At 52.1% G+C, this 22,000-nt stretch overlaps 1 long non-coding RNA gene across 1 annotated transcript; it reads left to right on the forward strand.

The window, feature by feature from the left end:
- The first annotated feature begins 205 nt into the window (after positions 1-205).
- Positions 206-20,622, forward strand: Gm11762 (predicted gene 11762). The gene is made up of 4 exons (NR_045099.1): positions 206-1,338; positions 16,863-17,026; positions 19,839-20,012; positions 20,389-20,622. It is a non-coding gene; the product is annotated as a predicted gene 11762 (long non-coding RNA).
- Positions 20,623-22,000: the final 1,378 nt, after the last annotated feature.

Raw genomic sequence — 22,000 nt, forward strand, 5'->3', positions numbered from 1 at the left:
ACTCGTCAGGGCTAAGGCCTTCTCGGATCTGTGGATCAAACCCTTCCTGCCATCCAAGCCAGCCTAGTTCCAGGCAGGTGGCGCCCCAGAAGCTGGCTGGCCACTCAAAAGGGGCCCCTGGGGGAGCTTCTTCCCTTACCGCTCTGGGCGTGTCTGTGTGTCCCTTTGTAGGTGTATGTGAGCGTTGGGTTTACCGGTCCACTTGAAACCCCGTCTAGCCCATTCCTCGCGCCCCTGGACTTTGGAGGAGGGGTTTCAGAGGTGGGCAGCGACTTCGCATCTACAGGGGTTCGCACCTCTTTACCCTTTTCCTACAGACACCTTACCCAGCCACCTGCACACCCATACCTCCTTTTTTTCTGGATAGCAGCACTGCCGGCTGGGATTCCAGTCCAGGTTTCAATGCCTCTGGGGACTCTGGACAAGGGTCTGGGCTGCAGCCCCACGTCGGAGTCAGAATCGGACCTGGGAACTCGCCCAAGATCCAATTATGTTGAAAAGAAAACGAAGGCGGGGAGAACCCACATCGGGTTTTAAATGACTGGAAAAGCCCAACTACAGGCTGGCTGGGTTCGCCCCATAGACCTTCCAGTCAAGCATTCGGTTGCCTCACTCCTTTTACGGGTCTGCGATGGACCAGACTAGGTCCGGACTGTGAGGCGCCAGTCCGGGACCCACTGGCAGCCTTCGGACAGAGGATGCCACTCTCCGGTGGGCATCACCGGTGGTGAAGGTAGAAGCCAGATTGGCAGGGAAGCCACTATCCAGGTCTTCTCCGACGCCTCCTCCCAGCCCCGAGCCCCAGGGGCGCCCCACTGCCTGTGTTTCTCTTCTCGGCATTTAACCATCCCGAGTCCGTGCTGCGAGCTGCCGTGGCCCCTACACGACAGGAGCGTCGCTGGGCCGCCGCTTCCGGGCGCCAGAGGGACCCCGCAGTCAGGACGCGGCTGTGGTGCAGAGAGGGAGTGCGGGGCTCCCGCTCCGGCGGGTCCACCGTCAGGTACAGAACGCAGGAACGCAGCGTCTCGCATCTGGGTGCCCCCTAGGTTCCGCTGGGGTCTCAGAACTAGCCTCCCGCCGTTCTGCGTGGGACGTACACCGGCAGAACTAGGAATTACCCCCCAACCCGGGGCGCTGCGCTGCTGGGCGACGTCTGCCCCCAACTCCCAACCTAGCGCGGACGGATGCGGGGACCCCGCGCAGACCTAGCGCTTCGGCCCCGGCGGCGCCTCCCCCCACGCGTCTAACGCGAAGCAGTTCCTGGCCTGGCCCTGCGGCGAGGCTATCCCCGCTCAGAGTGCGTGGGCGCAGGAGACCAGCCTGTCCCTTCCCCCGCAGGTGTGTAGAGGGAGCTGGGCGCTTAGTGTATCTTGAGCCCCAGGAGCGGCCCAAGGGTCCGATTTTTATCATCCAGAAGACCTAGGTGACTTTGGTACTGTCACATGTGGGCGCTGATGGTGCCTCACCTTTTGACGGAGGATGATGGGAGGGGGCGGGGCTCAAAGGGAAGAAAGGGTCCTGCGCTCAGGTCCAGAGGTGGCAAGACCTTTGGGATCTGTGTAGCCTGGAGCAGGGAGCAGGGTGCAGGGAGCAGGGAGCAGGGAGCAGGGAGCAGGGAGCAGGGAGCAGGGAGCAGGGAGCAGGGAGCAGGGAGCAGGGAGCAGGGAGCAGGGAGCAGGGAAGACAGTCAAGGATACAGTCCATTCGACCACCATTGCTAAACTGCCCAGCCCATGTGAGCAAACACACTGGAAGAGGCCTCTACCCTCTTTAAATCCATTCCAGAGGGTTCTCAGGATCCTAGGTAGGGAGAGTCTACCCTGGTCATTATAAAGTTGGCTCTGCTTCTCATTGTTTTGACTGGTAGCCCAGAGGGTCTGGGGCAAAGAAAAGCCATCAGAGGGGAAACCCAGGAAGTTGGTAGGTGGGTGCTCCACTGGCTACTTATATGACTGCAGGCATGTCTCTGTGCCTGACATGGGCACCACATCGCAGAGCCTGAAGTTGAGCGGAAGAGTGGGGTAAATACTCAGTCTGTGGACACAGCACAGCACCTAAGCCTGGGAAGCCTTGGTCTCACACAGAGCTGTAGTGCATTTTCACCACACCCATGCAAATCCCATTGATACCTGCAGAACAGAGATGTCTAAAATACTGAGGAAATGATGCGTTTAGAATACTTAGTTTTTATTATAATTATTTCATTATAATTTTATATAATTTAAGCCTGGATGATGGCTTTGTTAACCAGACTTGCTGAAGACTGAACAGTCAGCTGGCCCGGGTTCAGCATAACACTGGGGGAGGGAGCAGTCCTCGCACGGTGTAGGCCTGTGAGTACGAGGTAAATTCTGTTTGCAAGCTGATATTTGGTGCCAGAGTGGAAAGGGTGGGTGTTCTCAGGAAGACTACACAGGGAAGTCACACAGTACTCTGAGGACAGCAATGCCCATCAGGGCCTTTACCCACTGGAGAGTGGGAGCTCACACGGGTACACCCAAGCCCCACCCTGCAGCAGAGCCATGGTTATGAGCAGGGCAGGCATCTGGCATTACCATCAGGACCAGCCCCATATGCACAGAGCTTCCTGGAGGCTGACATGTGTAGGTGACAGGTGGGTCTGAAACAGTGCCAGACGGGCGCCAGCCTCCCCACAGCCTTTCCTCTGACAGGGGCACCAGCCTCCCCACACCCTTGCTTCTGAGACCCTCTAGCATGAAGCACTTTGTGCTTTAGTAAAGCCAGCCCTGCAAGGGGAACCTGGGAGTGGGTAGAGGGAAGCCTTTCAGTCCCTTCCCAAGGAGAGAAGTACAGAGTCTCATTAGCCATTGGGACACAGGGCAACTTGGCCACGTGCCAACAAACCCTTTCAGGGGACACGCTGTGTCTGCCATAGATGCTGTTTGAGTAGGGACTACCCTGCATAGGAGGAGAGAGTGCTGGTGTTTTCCTTACCCCCCTCCCCATTCCTGTGCTTTTGGGGCTAAGTCTCTTCAGCACTCCGGTTGCTGGGGCACTGCATGTATTCTGTTTCTCCTCCAGGCCGGTGCTGGCACCACTAACACTCTCTGTGTGACTGTACCCCTCACACAAGGTTAGAGAAACAGTATCCACAAACAGCAGCCCGGCTTCTTATAGGAAGCTGAGCCTTGAAGACACAGTCAGGACCTGTGAAATTTTTCCTTCCCCTTGGGACTGAGGGGTGGGGAGGCTCTGACAGCAGCCAGCCTCACAGGCCTCTGAGTCACAGCCTCAGCCCACCTGTGCCTCAGAGTCACTCTCCTGACAGAGTCTCACCCACTGGCATGTGGCATGTAGGGAACCTGCTCCCTGGGAGTGCTGGAAAAGGTCTAGCCCTCTGTCCTCTTCATGGGCGTGTCTGTGGCAAGAAGTTGTACTTTTTTGTTGTTGTTGTTGTTTGTTTTTTTGTTTTTTGTTTTTTTGAGACAGGGTTTCTCTGTGTAGCCCTGGCTGTCCTAGAACTCACGAGTGAGTAGTTCACAGCTGCCTATAACTCCAGGTCCAGGAACCCCACCATCTCATTCATGCCCCCCCCCCAGGGCAGTTGTAGCCATGTGTGCATATGTACACATACATATGCACAAAGACACATGCAAGAAACACATGTACACATGCACACACATATGCTCAAGCACACACACATACACACATGCATGTGCACATAGACATTTGCACCTGTGCGCACACACATATGCAGGTGTGAACACACATTCATAAACACACACACACAACGCACTCACCTACACATGCACACACATGAACACACACATATGCTCAAGCATACACACACGTATGTGCACATACACACATGCACCTGTGCACACACACATATGCGGGTGTGAACACACATTCATAAACACACACACATGCACACACACATGCACACACACATGCACACACACATGCACATACTTAGGTCTGGTAACAAGCATTCCTAACTGCTGAACCCTTGCCAGCCCCTGGCTGTCCTTTCTCCAGTCTTCCCTCTGTATCTCCTCTCCTGGCTGGTTAAGGCATGCTTTGGCTATTGTTCTCATAGATGAAGAAATGAGCAGAGGCCCACCACAGGAAGTCTGGTGAAACAGGATAGCTGTCCAGCCCTTCCATTCCAGTCAAGAGTCTCTGTCAGGCAGAGGAAGGCACTCATATAGGGGAGCCTTTGGGGACAGGCTCAGCATATCCACAGTCACTGTGTAGACGGGAGAGGCTTCCTGGTACTCTGGGATCCAGGGCACCTCACTTGTCTCTTCTGTCAGACACTGGCCTTGCTTTCTGTTTGCACTCAATGTGAAAATACAAGGGAGCTGGCCCTGCTGCTGTGGGGACTGAGCAGTCACAGACAAGACTCCACCCAAACCCCATTCTCTGTGCCCTGCCAGGGGTCCCCCTAGAAAGGGTCACCTTCACCTGAGTCCTTCCTCCTTTTGAGCCAGCCGCTGGCCCAATCTGGCTAGGAACAGAGACCTACATGGTTTCTCAGCCTGCCCTTCCCCTTCCTATGGGCTGAGCCTAGTGTTAGGATCAGGGGTAGGAACTTGGCCTGATCTTCTTTGTTGGTCTCAATAAGCAGGCCTTTGAAGTGGGGGTGCAGTGCTGCCTGGCTGTTCAAAGCAGAGGTTTCAGATGCCAGGCAAGATCTTGGGCATTTAGCACAGTGTAAACATTCCTAATGTTTGCTTCCAGTTTGGCAAATATTTCCAGAGCATCTGTCGAGGGCAGGCAAGGTGCCAGGGCCAGTGATGAATAAAACGCCGACCCCCATCTCTGAGAGCACACCATCCATCCAGTACAGCAGACAGACACAAGCACCCTTTCCTTACTGAGCCCCACTGGCTGGAACTGACCAAGCCAGGAACAGGTCCGGGTAGTGTGAGAAAATAGGGTCTGCTGATCAGGTGAGATCAGAGCGAGGTCTGGGAGAGTGTGGGAGTCACAGAGGTTGAATGATCAACACAGGTGTAGGTCAGTGGTAGAACACTTGCCCGGCATGCACAAGGTCCTGGGTTCGATCCCAAGACCACACACTCACAGATAACATTCAGCATCATGAGTAATACAAGCAAGTGTGGCAGGATGTTTGTCAATCATGAAATGCAAAACAGGTGGGTGCCCTAGGGGGATGTGGTAAAAAATGGTCAGACAGATTTTAGCTGGCTAGGGAACTTGGCTGAGAGCCGGGAAATCATCTTGTGAGTGCCCTGTCCTCCTTCAAGGAACGTTGGTGGTCCTGTGTCAGGGTGCTCTAAAATCCTGGAAGGATAAACTTGAGGGTGGCAGAAACCATGAGATTCCACTGGAGTGGTGAGGAATTAGGGTTATAGCAGAGGCCAGGGAAGAAAGAGGCAAACTTGAGGACATCTTAGGGAATTAATGACAGCCCAGGACATTTGGCTTTGGCTTGGGTTTGAGTCAAGAAGGACAGACAATGACCTTAGATATCCTCAGTTCTCTTCCTTTTGAGGGAATGATGGGGACCTTGCCAGCAGAGGAAAAGAAGGCATCAGCTGGGCAGGTTTGGAGGAAGAAAGACCATGAGTCCTAACCCAGAGTCTTTCCCTTCCTTGGTGGTGTCTCAACATCCCAAGCTGCACCGAGCCACAGCAGTCGTAGGGAATTAGGGACATGAGACTGACTGTGCATCCTTGTAATGGAGGTATAGCCAAGTCAGGAGGGAGAGGCCACCCTGGAAGATGGTGGCATTGAAGAAAACACTGGGAAGGAGTCCAACGTTCAAAGGACCTTTAAAGCTCTCTGGTCTCTGCATTAAAAGAAATAAGGGCTGTGCCAATGGACACGCTGCTGGGCGTCTGTACGGAGCTTCCTGGGAGTCATTCACCCTGCCCTTCTGATTAAGCTCGTAAATGTGAATGGGAACAGCCTAGAGTGAGCCACATGAACCCAACCCACATCAGCTCTGTCTTAGAGGTAAGATGCTCCTTCCCGTTCATGGTATCTGGCAGGAGTGAAGGGTCTCAGGGCCCTGCCAGCACATCAGTTTCACCATCTGCCAAACACCAGGAGAGAGCATATGAAATATAAAATGAGTTGAGGCATAAAAGTGCTTTGGAATAAAAATGGTGTGTACGAGGGACTATAGTCGCTACAAGGTCTGTGTATGAACACCATCACTCATACCTAGGAGAGGAAAGGCGTGGGCTCCTTCTAGCAGGGAGCAGTGGCTGTCTCGCCTCTTCACTTGGGGACAGGGTAGCCCTTGGTTGACATGGGACAGTATGGTAATTGGGGTGAGGTTGAAGGCCTCCCTGGGGCTATCCTCTGTACTAGGGGGGTGACACATGTCAGAATAAAGGCACAGCTCAAATAAACTCTTGGGCCTCAGGCAGGAGTGAGTCCCTCTTTCTGTTGCTTAAGGAGCCCAGGCGATAGCCCAGCCGGTGGGCCTCTGGTGTTGTGCCCATTTTGGAATGAGGCAGTCTAGTAAATGTGCAGAAGGAACACATTCCAGGAAATCAGGACCTGGCCTTCAGAGCAGGCTCGTTCAGCCACTTACCGGATGAGTAGTCTTCAGGGGCCTGCTGCGTGCCAGGAACTCTTCTGAACCCTGGAGACAGAGCGAGGTTTCTGGCTATTTTTTGTTGTAATTGATGGATAGAATTTTCTCGGTTTTAAGTTTCTCTTTGGAGTACTTTTCTTAAGACATGAGCATCCGGTGCCTGTAATCATCAGAGGATGTCTATAAGGCAGCATTTGGATGGTCCGAAGCTGGGTTCCAATGACTTAGCGTTCCCTAAATTGTGATTTTGTAGGGTACTAGAGGAAGTTCTTTGGCTCTTTGCCAGCCTCTATTCTGGTAAAAAAGGTGAAGAGATGACGTGATAGGTATACTCAGGTTCACAGTGAAGCTTGCAGCAAGTTGGAGCAGTTGGAGGCAGAGCTTTAGCTCGGCTCCAGGTAGGATATGAATCACACTGAGGTGGAGAGGCACTCAGTGGAATGCTAGGCACACGGTGGCGAGCACCAGTCAGGTGGGTGAGTGTAGTTACCACAGGATGGGGTGTTGTTGGCTCAACGGGGCTAGGCCAGGAAGGGTCACAACACCAGGTAGGAAGCGGGCCAGGAACAGAGAGAGGGTCAGCACCCACTTCTCTGCACCTCCTGCTGATTCAACATCTAGATCTCTCTGGCCCTGAGGGTCTCTCACCACTATCTCTCCTGGAGCTCATGGCGGTGGAGAGGGGCTCCTGGGATAGGAGCAGGGTCCTCCTCAAACTTCCTGCATGGAAGGAAGAAAACAGAAGACATGAAACTGCTTAAACATCTGGAAGGGGCTAGAGAGACAAGGAAGTGAGATCCTGATTGGTGGTGTCTCTGCATCCTCAAGTCGTTTCCTGAGGGGCAACTTCTATTTCCCCACACTGACTGGAAACAACACCACAGTAAGAACCTATAGATGCCTGGTAATGAGCCAGCTTCAGCCACCCCACCCACTTTCTCCAGGTCCCTCCTTAATCCTCTCTTGCCATTCTGTAGCAATAGTGAGACACCCCCGGCCCTAGCCCACTGTGTCTATTCTTACCATGGATAGTCACCAAGTGCTGTCCACTGAGTGGACATAGAATAGTGCTGGTCACGTCAGGTGCTGCAGGGTGGGCCTGCCACTGCTGCCCTGCTACCTCAAGGAGGAAGTGGGCTGAATGAGAGGGAACTTTGGAGTGTAAGGAACTTCAGAGGCTCAGGGGGCCTTGCCGTTCTCCTCAAAAGGAAGGTTGGAGCTCCCAAGTTCTGATTCTCTGACCTTAGCTGCAGGTACATATTCTAGATGGACTCACACCCTCCTGAAAGTGTGCTCAGGGGACAGGGTGTCCATGCCAGTGACCAATGGCTTGGAGAACCGTGTCCCTCCTGCCTCAGCAAACCCCTGGGGACTGAAAAGTTCCACATGGTCATGGAAAATTCCACAGCGGTGAGCTCTAACTGTCCCAGGATGTCTATGGCCCGCTTACCTTGACAGCTCCCTCCATCCCTACTCTCCCAGATCTCATCCATCACCAGCCCACATTCCTCTTCAACCAAGCCCCCACCAGCCTCAGGCCTGCCCTGGCAAACCCAGACAAAGAGGGGTCATCTGGTGAACACGCAGCAGCTGCTGATCCAGGCTAGGTCCCTGCAGAGGCAACACTTAAGTGCAGTTCTAAAGTGGGAGGAAGAACTGTTCAGGCACCTGAAAAGACGTTAAGGCTGTCAGGTGCTTGGGGATAGCCAGGGTGGGTGAGCAGGTGCTGAGAGTTCAGATTCAGTGGTCAGCAGAGCTTCACTGTAGATCATATGCAGAGGTTCAGACCATGCTATGACCCCGTGGAGGCTAAGGAAGACCTGGAATGGCTTGTGTCAGTACTAGGCAGGAGCCCTGATTATCACTGGGTGGGGTGATGATCAGGAATCAAGGTGAAGAGTATCCAAGATTATGCCATCTAGAAAACTAGGACCTCACTCTAAATTACAAGGATGATCAACATTTAGCTCATGGCTCTCCCCCATCTCCCCTTTATAAGCCTTTGGGCAAGCCTAGGCCCTTGAACCTAGCTACTTAACCTTCTAAAAAGTTATTTATTTATTTATTAAGACAAGGTCTCACTATGTATCCCTGACTAGCCTGGAATAGAACTGAGTATGTAGACTAGGCTGGGCTTAAACTCACAGACATCTGCAGGCTTTCTTTTCTGGAGCTGAAAATTAACAGTAGCTTTGGGTGCCCACAGAGGCTGGCCTGGGCACAGGCTCAGGGCTGACTATATAGGCTGTATCTGGAGGCCTGTATATACTACACTGTGCTTGCTCTAGTCTCAAAGCCTTGAGCAAGTCACCGCAACTTGGGAGCCTTGACTTCTTAACTCTGAAAAGTGCTTTCTCCACCTGCCGGGCAGAGGAGTCAGCTAAAGGCATAATGACTTAGTTGGAAATGCCAGAGTGCAGGGTGCTGGCTCAGGGGACAGTGGACAAGGAGGAGCCTGCTGTCTCTCTGTTCTGGATGCCTCCTGACCCAAGCCTGCCTGATCTCCTGGGAGGCTCTTGCGGGATCCCTATCTGCAGAGGCCATGATGCTTCTCCTTCCAGGCTATGTCTTCCTGGGTGGCCTGGGAACACCTGAGGGGAGAGCTAAGGAAGCAGGTCAGAGGCCTGGCTCACTATCTCATGGCGAGACTCTGGGTACCGTGCACCTTTATCTCTTCAGTTGGGGAAGAGTCAGAGGAGCATTAGAATGCCCAGCTGGAAGCATTAGGTCCCACCCATCCCTCCCATGGCCCCTTTGAGGAGAGGGTGCTTGGGAGTGCAGGGGGGAGACAGGAGCCAAGCACATGGCTGGTGGGAAATGCTGCATTTTACTGCAGTGTCTGTGAGGAGTCTTAAATACTCATCTGTGCTGGCTCTCTCTCTCTTCCTCTCTCTCTCCCTCTCATTCTTGCCCTCCCCCCCTAAGTACACATCTCTCCCTTTATCATTTTGCCTCTCTGCATACATATTATCTCTTTTTCTCTCCTGCCTCCTTGATCCCTCCCAGCCCTCTCTTACCCCTACGCCCTGGGCATCGCACAGATCTCGTATTTGCTTCTATGAAGTCATTGCCTTCTTCCTGTGACTGCCATTGGAACGGACAACAATGAAAGGTGCCTGTTTTACACCCACTGGCCCGGCAGCTCTACAGAGGCGCAGAGCCTTTGATGCCAATAATTAATTTGGCTCCATATTGCATAACATCCTAAAAAGCTTTCCAGGGTGAGCTCCTGCGGGCCGGACACTGCAGCCTCATCAATATTGCACCACACCAGGCACTACTCTTGTGTGGTTTCATTAAAAATTTAATTTGTGGTTTAAATCTACAGTGTTCGCCTTAAAAGGATGGGAGGGGGGAGATAAAGGGAGGGACAGCTTTTCGGATGGGGCGAGTAGGTCTAGGAGAGAGGAATCCCATGCCCCAGGGGAGGGGGCCTTCCTGGCTGGCAGGAGGGGCTACCCCCATCTCATTGGCAAGTCTGCTGCTTGCTGCCTGCTGCTGCCTGCTGCAGGCAGGGCGATCAGACCATTCATAGAAAATATTTCTTCACAGTTTTTTCTATTTTTTTTTTTCTTTCTTTCACAAGAGGGCTGCTCCCGGGAACCCAGGCTCTGAGGAGGACCAAGTAGCAGGGATGGCTTCCCCCGCCCCCCCCACGCTTGGAGATTGTGTCCTCTGTGACCCTACAGAACTAAGGACAGAGCCTCAGCCTTGTTCCCTGCCCCCTGCCCCCTACCCTGGCTGTGAGCCTGCCTCTGAAAGGTTCTTTGTCTCTGAGTTCAGGGCACCCCACCAAAGTCAGTGGTAGCTCAGCCCATGATCACCATCACCCAGGTGTGGCCATAGTTAGGCATGGATAACAGAGGAGAGCAGGAGACCCCCCCCCCCCCCCCCGCTGGAAAACGCTGGTATCTGGAGAACCACAGCAAGCTATTCAGAGGCTGTAAGGTGGGCCTGTCTCCATGCAACCTCACGCCCTCCCCTGATGGCAGCCCAGAGAGCCCCCCCACCCCCACTCTGCTTGGCTCTGTTCTCTCTTCCAGTGAGGGAAGGGGAGTCACGTGACCACTCAGGTTCTGGGGGTGGGGAATGGAGGTAAAGGTGGGAGGGGCGAGCGTAGGGGGACACTTGGGGACTTAATGAAGCTGTCTGGGCTCTGCCCTGGGGACTCTCCTGTCCAGTCAATTGTTTCCTTTCAGGGGAGCTGGGATTTGTACATCCCAGCCATCTTCTGATATTGTTCCAGAGTGATTAAGTTAAGCCTCCTGGGGCCGGCTGGGGAGAGGACAAATTGCTTTGCAGAATTGATCTGCTGCTGAAGCGGTTAGCAGCCCACCCGCCCTCAGCTGCGCCCACCTTTGGAGGCCACTGTGTGAGGGCCCTCCCCTCCCCTCACTTTCCTTCCCCCCACCCCCACCCCCTTCCCTCACTGTCCCACACAAAGCCTCTTATTGGCACTTGTACTCCTGTCTCTTGTCACATAACACACAGCCAGGCCCCAAGGCAGGGACACAGGCAACCCTGGCCTTGGTACATGCTCCCTGCCCACAGTCTCAGCCTGAGCAGACGCCAGACACCAGAGGGCTAGGATTGGGTAAGGCATGGGAGGAAACACAGAGGGGGTGGGGTGTAGCCCTGATGGGGTGGCAGGGGGGTGTCTTGGCTTCTGTCCACAAGTCCTCTACTCCTTCCTAGTTAACAGGACAAGGTACACTGGTTTTGTCTGTGTTCTTAGAACATTCTGTGAGTGGGGATGATGTGGGGGGAGGTGAGGGGGATGAGGGAGTGGAGCCCTTGGACTCACAGGTGAAGCTGGGCTACTAGGGAGTGAGCATGTGCCAGGCCAGTGGATCCTTCTAGATGTGAGAGCTACATCTCAGTAATAAAGGAATTGGTCCTTGTGGATGACTCCTGGTGAGATAGCACACTTAGGCATGGGCATGCTCTCCTGAGGAGGAACCATGGCTCTGGGGCCGTGGGTGCAGCAGGCATGGGTGTCAGCTTCTCCTTGTGCTCCAGCTCTGCACTGTGCGTATCTCCCAGGCTGGGGCCCACCCTGCTCACCTGCCCTGCGTCCTCAGACAAACCCACACAGTGCTTAGAATGCTGCTGGTGGACAGAAGTAAACACAGCTGACTTGGTTGTTCCCACCTCTGAGGGGTTTGGTCACTGCCTGGGTTCCGGCAGCCCTGATGAGTTCGGTTTCGATTCTCATCCTCAAAAGGCCAATGAAAGAGTCAAGCAACATGAAATGCAGAGGGATTTGTTCACTGTGTCCACGTCGGGAAGAGGAACAAAGAGTTCAGCTGTGCTCCAGTGCTCCCTGCCCAAATCCACCAGTGGGTTTTGGACACGAGGCTTAGGTTTGAATAGAAGGCAGGAAGGAGATTTGTAGAGCTGAGAAGTCTTGGTCCAGGTGTGGCCCCGCCCATCACTAATGATCGTGGTCTCTTGCAAAGTTGTCTGACAAGTTGTCAGAACTGTAAGAAAAAAAAATCACTTTTTTTTTCCTTTGGTTTTTCAAGACAGGATTTCTCTGTGTAGCCCTGGCTTTCCCGGAACTCACTCTGTAGACCAGGCTGGCTTCAAACACAGAAATCTGCCTGCCTCTGCCTCCCGAGTGCTGGGACTAAAGGCGTGCACCACCACGCCCAGCTAAGAATCACTTTCAAGTGACAGGATCTTCCTCTCCCTTTCCCAGCCAAAACTTCTTGGAGACCATTGTTTCAACAGTCTGGGAGCCAAGCGGAGTCGGACTAGAAGGTCTTCTGTCTTCATTCAGCCAAGGTGCTCTCTCACAGCCTAGGGTTCTCAGGCAGACAAGCAACCAACAGCCGTCCCAGGCTTCACAGGCTCCTCCGTGGCTGGGAAAGCACAAGAAGGAAGAGGATGCTCAGAGCGGCTGCACTGTGGGGTCATTGCACACTAGCACCTCTGGTTTTGTTTTGTTTTTGAGGCAGGGTCTTACAATGTGGCTATTTTTTTTTTTTAGTCAGTCAGTCTGTCTGTCTGTCTGTCTCTCTTGTAACTTAAACTCTATATTAGCTGCCTCCTTCATTTTTAAGTTCACTGTCAGGGAGAGCAAGTCCAGTTCCATTGCTGTGCAACCACCACCTTCGTTCACCTCTGGAACATTTCCGTCTTCCCAGCCCCCAGGATCCTCCATTCTTCCACCCAGGTCTAAAATGCTCACTGCTTCAGGGACTGTGCTGGACAGCCACATAGCACAAGCCCTTGCCATAGTACAAATCCTCTTGTGCGCAGGCCAGCCATGGCTGTGACTGCAGAGGCTAATGGCCATCGTTTGCTTCTTCATGATATATACTATAAAGCAGACTTGCTGGTCCACACAGTCTAATGGCTTTGCCCAGATGCAAATGCCGAGACTGCACTGGGGTTCGGGAGTTTATCCTGGATCTCGGCCTCCTCCCATCTGAGTCTCCTGGCTCCTGGAGCCAGACTCTCTCCTGCCCAGCTTTTCTGAGTGTATGCACAGTCAATACTCAGTTCCGATTTCTGAACGCTATCTGAAAGGGCTGAGCTGTCATGGGGACGCAGAGAAGTGCCCACTGCAAGTGCCCACTGCTGCTTAGAAAGTGTTCTGACACTCTGAAGGCAAGCAGGTGGATCTCCCTTACGTGGTCAGGTCTCCAACTCTTTTTTTATTTTATTATTATTATTTTTTTGTTTTGTTTTGTTTTTCGAGACAGGGTTTTTCTGTATAGCCCTGGCTGTCCTGGAACTCACTTTGTAGACCAGGCTGGCCTTGAACTCAGAAATCTGCATGCCTCTGCCTCCTGAGTGCTGAGATTAAAGGCATGCACCACCACCGCCTGGCTAGGACTCCAACTCTTAAGAGACCAGCTGAGCATCCAGTATAGTAGTCTGCCTCAGTTCTGAAACGGACTCCCTGGAGTCACTATAGGCCCCAAAGCTCCAGGCTCCTATGCCTCGATAAGACAAACTCTCACATCAGACACGAGTTCAAGTTCACAGTTATCACACGTGTGTCTGATCAGACTATCAATCGTAGGTCCCAGAACCCCCACTCAACTTTGACAAGTCTTAATGAATGGCTCTAAGGGCTCCAGAAAATGCTGGGCTAGTAATCACTGTGGTTGGTTGCAAAGGTTGTTGCTCGGAGGGCACCCAGCTCCTGTGTTCTCCTTGTATCCTGAAGGAGCTACCAACCCCAAATCCCCAAACCCATTATTTAGGGTTTTGTGGGGGACCCATGATGTAACTGGTCAAATCATCTCTGTGGTTAATTCAGTCTTTAGTTCTTCCATGGCTTTGGATGTCACTGCAATACAGGTGTCTCTGGACATCTTCTAGGTGGCTTTCTCTTTTCCTTGTGACATGGCTATTGGGTCACTAAGGAGTCACCCACTGACTACATGACCTAGGAGAGAACGAGAAGGTGATCTTGTCATTATGGGCAGCTGGTCTCAGGTTTTCGTGTCAGGCTGTGGCAACCAGAGTCCGAACAAATAAGGACCCTGGACATAGCTCCTGCTGGTTCCCAGCTTCTATTTGCTCTTCCAGGTCACAGATGCCGTTCTGACAAAGTCCTGTCTGTGCGAGCCAGCCCCAGGTGGCTTTTGTTCTGCCAGCTTCAATGGCCTGGTAGAGGAAGCCATTTGAGCTATTACCGTCTTGCATATCACAGCTGGAAAAACAGGCAAAGGAAATGTCACAGGATTGTTTGTATGGTGTGTGAAAAGTACAAGGACTCCTCCCCGGGTGCCTGACGTCTACGTGTAGTAGTGCATCTTTTAATCTCAGCACTTGGGAGGCAGAGGCAGGTGGATGTATCTTTGTGTGTGAATTTAAGGCCAGCAGGGTCTACGTAGCAAGTTCCAGGCAGCCAGAGTTATCCAGTGAACCCTGTCTTTAAAACAAAGCAGAAGGCTAAGAGGGCATTGTGCCCTCTCCCAGGCCTTGGTTTGGGTCCTGACAGATTCTCTGCTGTGAGTCCATGTGCCCTCTCATGTCTGAATGTCAGTGAGCACAGGACAGGCGGAAGCCCAGTCCACCGTTACACTAGATGGACTCTCAGCCTGACTTGATTGGCCCATCCACAATGCCCACATGGTACCTCGGCCACAGCACGCAGCAGTTTGAGGCTTATACCACCTATTCAGTCCTCACAGCCCCCTAAAGCCCCCAGCTGCCTTCCTGCCCTCTCAGAGGTGTCTCCACAGAGCTAAGTGGAAGCTCTTGAGTCTCCAGCTTCCAGGATTCCTGTGGTCAAGACCCTGACTGCTTTCGATTGTTTCTGAAGTGTTTTGCTGCCGGGGAGCCTCAAGCCTCTCCACAGAGGGACATAAATAAAGGCAATAACTTGGCCATCCGGAGGCTTCGCGCAGCGTTTTCGCCCCAGCACCTTGGCACACTGCAAGGTGGCCCTCAGCCAAGGTGGGGAGGGAAGGGAATCTCCATCTTTAGGCCAGGTGCCTCTGTGCTCTGCAGCTGGGGCCAGGGGCCGAGTGGGGTGGCTGACCCCTGGGATATAACACAGACCGAGGGAGGAAGTTAAGAGGTGAGGTGACTGCCAAGTGCTGTGCCTCACAGCCTCTTTCCTTCAGGCTCTGCCAGGCACAGGCATGCAGATAGGACATCCATGGTAAATCCCAGGGCCGAGGAGAGGTGGTATCCTTTAGAGCGAACTGCTGAAGACTTCATTACTCAGTCCCTGTGAATAAGGTGGCGGTGCCAATCCTGGGATCTGCTCTCAGAGCCACCAACACCCAAGGCCTCATCTGGGTCCTGTCAGGATTGTCCCCTGTCAGCAGTGGGGTCCCCATGTGCAGAGGATTGCTCCTACCCAAGTTCAGGTGCCCATGCAGGACCTGGGAGTCAAACCTCACCCTAGGGCAAAGTTGGGAATGAAACACAAATCTCAGTGGGGTACGGGGAGTGTAACATCGATCCAGGAGGAATATCTTCTGCTCTGCAGTAGCAGGGATGGCGGAGAGGCACCTCATTATGAGCATCTGAAACTGCGCAGGCATTCACTGAAGACCCTCGGCTGTGACTCTGTAGCTCTCAATAGGGTGATGTGCTTTGGGCATGGCCCAGGAGGCTACAGGGAACCTGTGAGCTTCCGGAAAGGCAGGCAGGACAGCGATCTGGAAGCACCCACAGGAAGCTGCAGAGGCGGAGAGAGGCCAATTCAGTCAGGAGTCTGCAGGAAGGCGTGAGGAGCTGTGAAGGGAGGCGAGGAGCCATGGAGGAGGGCTCTTTAGGGGAGTGTTATACTTAGGACCATGGGGACCATACCCCCTGTCTGTAGGTTTGCTCCGGCTGTGTGTTCTGCCGAAAGAGAGCAGGGAGAGGCAGAGATGTGGAAGCACAGGAGATCTCCGTGCAAGGCGAATGTATCCCCTTCCTTGTCTCTATCTGTGCTACGCAGGAAGGTTCTGTACCTTCTCCTGCTGCCCGCTGTCCAATTGGAGTCTATCTGAGGCTCCGGGCCACAAGAGCCAGAAGACAGGTCAGGGTGAACAGAGCCAGCCAGCCACTCTGACCCAGTCACCTTCCCTGAAGCCAGAAGACTCTCAGCTCTCTTCACAGCGGTGCATAATTGGGTTTTACACACACCTTCGGGCTGACCTACATGTTCCAGTACCCATCTTCCTAGCCTGAGTGTGCGCCGGATGGTCTGAGACCTCCAGATCTTCCAACCTTGTCAACCACCCAGGTTTCACTCAGCAAGGTCAAGCTGGCACAGAGAAGTTAAGTTAGAGCCTGTGTGAGCACTGACTGGACGCCGTGTCCCTAGTATGAGGGAGGGAGGAGGAACGGGATCTCTGGCGATGAACTCTTCGTTTGCAGGCTGCCAATGCAAGATGCAGAGGCTCCAGCAGGGAAGAACTTACAGGTGCCTCCAGCACCAGATGAGACCGTGTGCCTGCCCATTCCCTGCCCTCTGGCCAACAGGGCAGAAAGGCAAGGAGTACAGGCAGAATACTCTCTTCAGTTCAGGAGTGTCTGGGAGGCACAAGCTATGGGGGGGGGTCTCCCATTTTCAGCCAGAACTAGGGCCCTGCCCTAGGTCCCTGATATGTTTGAGGGTGCAGGGCACAGGATCCTTCATCATCGGCCTGACCCCAGCATGTTCCTTGCTCAGCTCAGTCCGTGCAGGGGCCTCCTTCTGGTTCCAGGGGAACAGATGCTCATTAGATTTGTACGCAGACATTTCAGGCGTGAAGGAAGCTAGGGTTCCAAACCTTGTCCCTTAGCGGGTCATCCCTCTGGCACCTTCCCCAGCTGTCTTCCCTGTCTCGATGGGTAAGGAGGTGTGTGTTTGTTATGGTTCTGACAGATCCCAGCTTGTTCTTCAAGACCTTGTCAGCAGAAGCCGGCCAGGGAAGCAGGTGCTCCTAATAGAGATGGCTCTCCCTGCTCTACATAGACTGAGGCCTCTTAGGCCATCCAGTTCCATCTTTCTGAGAGAGGGAGCCTCCACAGGGCTGGAAGGGGATGCAGGTGAGTCTGTGTTAAAAATGGGAGCAGAGTGAGCTGACCAAGGACCTTTGGGAGATCCTGTCGGTGACATGAAGCTGCTGTCCCTCACCCGCAGCCCCCAGACCCCTTGCCCTCCCCCGGCTCGCCCCAGGTTCTGGCTGTAGATTGCTCTCTCTCTCTCTCTCTCTCTCTCTCTCTCTCTCTCTGCACAGAAGCATGAGGTCTGCCCTGCAAGGCTGTATGAATAATAGAACTGAAATCAGCCCCAGTTAAAAATAGATCTTCTTCTTAATAAATATTTCAGGGACCATCTTTAGGATACACAGATCCCCTGACTGAGGAGCTAAGGCAAACCCTGTTATCGAACCCAAGATAGGGAGGAAAGACTGAGGGCCAGCTCAGCTATTGTGTGGGGTGTTGAGGCTCCTGCCTCACATCCGCCCACACGCAGTGACGCGCACAGCAGACAGCGCACACAGAGGCAGTGGAGTGCGTGGCCAGGATCGGCTAAGGAGCTCTGGGGCATGTTAGTCACCTGTGAATTGTATGGCGGCAAATCAATTACAAAATGCTCTCGGCTGGTGAGAGTTGGAGTTCAGAAAAGTCAAAAGCTGATTCCTATGTGCCTGCTGTGTGGTAAGACTTTCACCATGAGCGGAAGCCGGGGGCTTGGGAACCCCGGAGGACAGAGAGAATCTGGGTTGGGAGGCGGGGGTGGGGGTGGGGGGATTGGAATTTAAAACGCTGGCCCATTTCAGGAAACTTTGCAAACAGAAAACAATCTTGAAGGTCTGCATTAATTAGGAAGTATGAGCTAAACAAGCCGGGTGATCTTGAATAATTTATGGAAATGTCACAAAGTCTTGACTCCCTGTGCTTGACACAAGCTAGTCTGTTGAGAGGAGGGAAACTACTGAGAAAAGGCCCCCACCTGTTTGACCTGTAGTCGATGTGGGAGGGGCCAGCCCATTGTGGGTGGTGCTACCCTGGGTAGGTGGTCCTGAGGTGTCAAGAAAAACCAAGGGAAGCCGCCTTTAATCCCAGCACTCGGGAGGCAGAGGCAGTCGGATTTCTGAGCTTGAGGCCAGCCTGGTCTACAAAGTGAGTTCCAGGACAGCCAGGGTTACACAGAGAAACCCTGTCTGGGGGGGAGGGGGGGGTCAAGAAGTGGGAAAAAAAAGATCCATAAACAAGTCTAGGGGCAATGCCAAAATAAATAAATAAATAAATAAATAAATAAATAAATAAATAAATATAAAAAGGACCAAAAGCGAAGTTCAGGACAACAGGATGAACTCTACAAAAAGCTACACCAAGCTAATGGCGTATGACAAACTCTGTACGGAAACTCCCAACTATGGTAAGCTTATTATTCCAGCTGGGGTCTCTGAGAGACTGAAGACTAATTCCTCAGTCAGGGAGATGGGAATGAGTGGGTAGATGGGTGATAGATAGGTGGGCATTGGGAGATGGATACCCGGTTGGATGAATTGATGGATAGATGAATGGTGTATATCTGGGTCAATGTCTAGATGGATGGATGGATGGATGGATGGATGGATGGTAGGTAGAGGTGGATGGGTCCATGTGTGGTGGGTGGATGACTGGTGGATGGGCAGTGTGGTGGTTTGTATTTGCTTGGCCCAGGGAGTGACACTATTAGGAGGTGTGTTGAAGGAAGTGTGTCACTGTGAGCAGGGGCTTTGAGACCCTCCTCCTAGCCTCATGGGAGCCAGTCTTCTCCTGTTTGCCTTCTGAACAAGATATAGAACTCTCAGCTTCTCCAGCACCATGCCTTCCTGGATGTTGCCATGCTTCACAGTGTGATTATGGACAGAATCTCAGAACCAATGAGCCAGTCCCAATTAAATGTTGTCCTTTATAAGAGTTGCCTTTGTCGTGGTGTCTGTTCACAGCAGTAAAACCCTGAGACAGATAGAAGTTAATAGTGGGATGATGGGTGGATAGGTGATAAGCAGGTGTATAGGTAGCCAGGCCAATGGGAAGACAGATGGATGGATGAGTAGATGGGTAGATGGGTAGATGGATAGATGGATAGATGGATGGGTAGGTGAGTGTATGGGTAGATAGGTAGATGAATGGATGAGTAGATGGATGGATGGGTAGATGGGTGTATGGATGGGTTAATGGATGGGTAAATGGATAGATGGCGGGTGAGTATGTACGTAGGTCAATGGATGCATGAATATGTGGATAAATGTGTGGATAAGTGGTGGGTAAATGGATAGTTGGTGGATAGATGGGTCAGTGGTGGAAAGGCGGGTAGATAATGGATGAGTGGGTGACTAGGTAAATGAGTAGGTGAGTAAGCAGATGACTGGGTAGATGTACAGATGGTGTACAGAGCAGGTGGGTGAGTAGATAGATCCTGGATGGATGGATGGATAGATGGATGGATGGATGGATGAACAGATGTATGTATGTGTGAATGGATGGATGGGTGGGTGGGTGGATGGACAGATGGATGGGAGGGTGGGTGGGTGAATGGGTGGGTGGATGGATGGATAAGTGGATGGGTGTTAAGAGACATAAGACTCCAAATGGAGCCAGCCATGGTGGCGCATGCCTTTAATCCCAGCACTCAGGAGGCAGATTTCTGAGTTCAAGGCCAGCCTGGTCTACAGAGTGAGTTCCAGGACAGCCGGGGCTACACAGAGAAACCCTGTCTCAAAAAACAAAACAAAACAAAACAAAACAAAACAAAACACAAAAAACAAACCTCCAAATGGAGACTTGCTCAGAGAATAAGATGTGAGGTCACTCTTTCTGTAACATGTGCTCTCGACTTCAGCTCTCCCTATCTTTTACTCAGGTTCTAGGTTATTGATCCTGAAGACTGAACTTGTGGAGTAAAAGAGGAGTGAGGGGACCAGGTTTATGGAGAACAGACAGGGGCAGGCCAAGGAGGAGATGGCCAGGGGCTCTGAAGACAGACTGTGTCATAGTTACCCTTCTGTTGCTGTGAAGAGACATGTGACCAATGGAGGTAACATGAAGAAAAAAGGAACTTATCAGGGATTACAGTTTTAGAGGATGAGTCTATGACCATCATGGCAGGGAGCGTGGTGGCAGGGAGAGAGGCATGATGCTAGCTGTGAGCTTATAGTCTGCATGAGGAGAAGAGGAGGAGGAGGAGGAGGAGGAGGAGGAGGAGGAGGAGGAGGAGGAGGAGGAGGCATTAAAACACTAACACGCCTTCTCCAAAAAGGCCACACCTCCTAATCCTTCCAAAACAGTTTTACCAACTGTGAACCAAGCATTCCAATTAGTAAGCTAGGAGCAGCTCAGGATGCACGTAAAACAAAGGTGGATGTTTGAAACTTAGGAAAACATAAACCATCTATTCACACATGTCTTCTCAGCACGTACCGAGGCTCTCATCATCGGATGGGGTGAGGAAACAAAAGAAATCCAAAGACAGAAACGACAGGAAATGAGGATATTGAAAACTGACACTACTATATCTACATTTGGTTTAGGTTTTTTTTTTTTTTCCCTTTTTGGAAGTTGTATGTAAGAGAAAAAAAATCACGAAATGCTTTCATTTCTCTGTGATTGAGCAAACTCGTAAAATATTAAAGTATTGATTAATAATTGATTAGAACTAACCTCACTGGAGCCAATCAACCATTTGGCAGGATCGCTTTAAACTTTTAGGGGCTTTTAGCCCCCCTGGCTTCTAACCTTCCTCTTGTCTGATTCATTCAGGACTGAGCAGCGCTTCAGTCTGTTGGACGTGTGATGTCACACTATCCCTATAGAACTGTGAGGTGGCTGCTTGGAGGTGGATTAAAAACAAAGGGGAGCCCCATCAAGCGCAGGGGATGGTGAAAGGGGTGGGAAGGTCCATCGCACTGGCCTTGATGTTAGGAGTCAGGGAGAGTGGCTGGCTTTGTGTCTCACAGCTCCATTTAGGTCAGACTTTGCCTTGAGATGACAGTTAAGCCTGTCTGCCTGCCTGGATGATACTTAAAGTTGGTGAAACTGGTATGACTGGATTGGAGTACGGGCACAGCCATCAGATGAGCTAGGTCTAAAGCCTGCCTGGTGAGTTATAAGATTTCTGCCCTCATACCTTCAATCCCAGCACTCAGGAGGCAGAGACAGGAAGATCTCTGTGAATTTGAGAACAGCCTGGTCTACAAAGCAAGTTCCGGGACAGCCAAGGGTACATAGAGAAACCGTGTCTCAAAAATAAAACAAACTCCTGTCCTCTACCTGCCTCAGTGCCCTCCCTTATAAGCTAGGGGTGAGACCATGTATTGACATTCTCCACCATGACTGAGGTAAAGGCTCTAACAGCTCAGGGAGACTCTAAAGTGAGAAGCCACTGTTCAGAGGATATATACACACCATGAGGCCTCAGGCTCCAAAAATAACACTGGGAAAACTACATAGTAGCTGTACTATGGTGACTATGGTGGTTGTGTGGATAGCCACAGCTTCCTAAAGGAGCTCAGAACCTCGAGAGACAAACATCTGTCTTCCCACAGCAATGATATAAAAGCTGGGAATAACTCAAATCCTGAATGAGTAGATAAACCAAGTGTGGTCTGGCCATATAACAGAAAGTTATTCAGCCTGAAGAAGGAATGACACTCTGGCATAAGCTGCCACATGTGGAGGTCACCTCCTCCACCACATGTGGATTTACCCTGAGTCCTGCAGAACAACAATGACCTGGGCCAGACTCAAAAGGGCAAATACCCTGTGACTGCATCACTAGAGGTCCCTGCAATCCTCAAAGTTTGACGCTGATGGGCTGGAGAGGTAGCTCTGGAGTTGCCATGGAAGCATGAAGACCTGAGTTCAGATCCTAAGAACTGACAAAGCTGGACATCTCAGCATGAGCAACCCTAGCGCTCCGATGGCAAGATAGAAAGCACCATCGGGAGAGCTAACAGAAGCTTCTGTGTTAACAGTGGACAACAAGAGACCCTGTCTCCTGCTGGCGAGGCTCAGCGGGTAAAGCCA

Source organism: Mus musculus, chromosome 11 (genome assembly GCF_000001635.26).
Source record: "Mus musculus strain C57BL/6J chromosome 11, GRCm38.p6 C57BL/6J".
Taxonomy (NCBI): domain Eukaryota; kingdom Metazoa; phylum Chordata; class Mammalia; order Rodentia; family Muridae; genus Mus; species Mus musculus.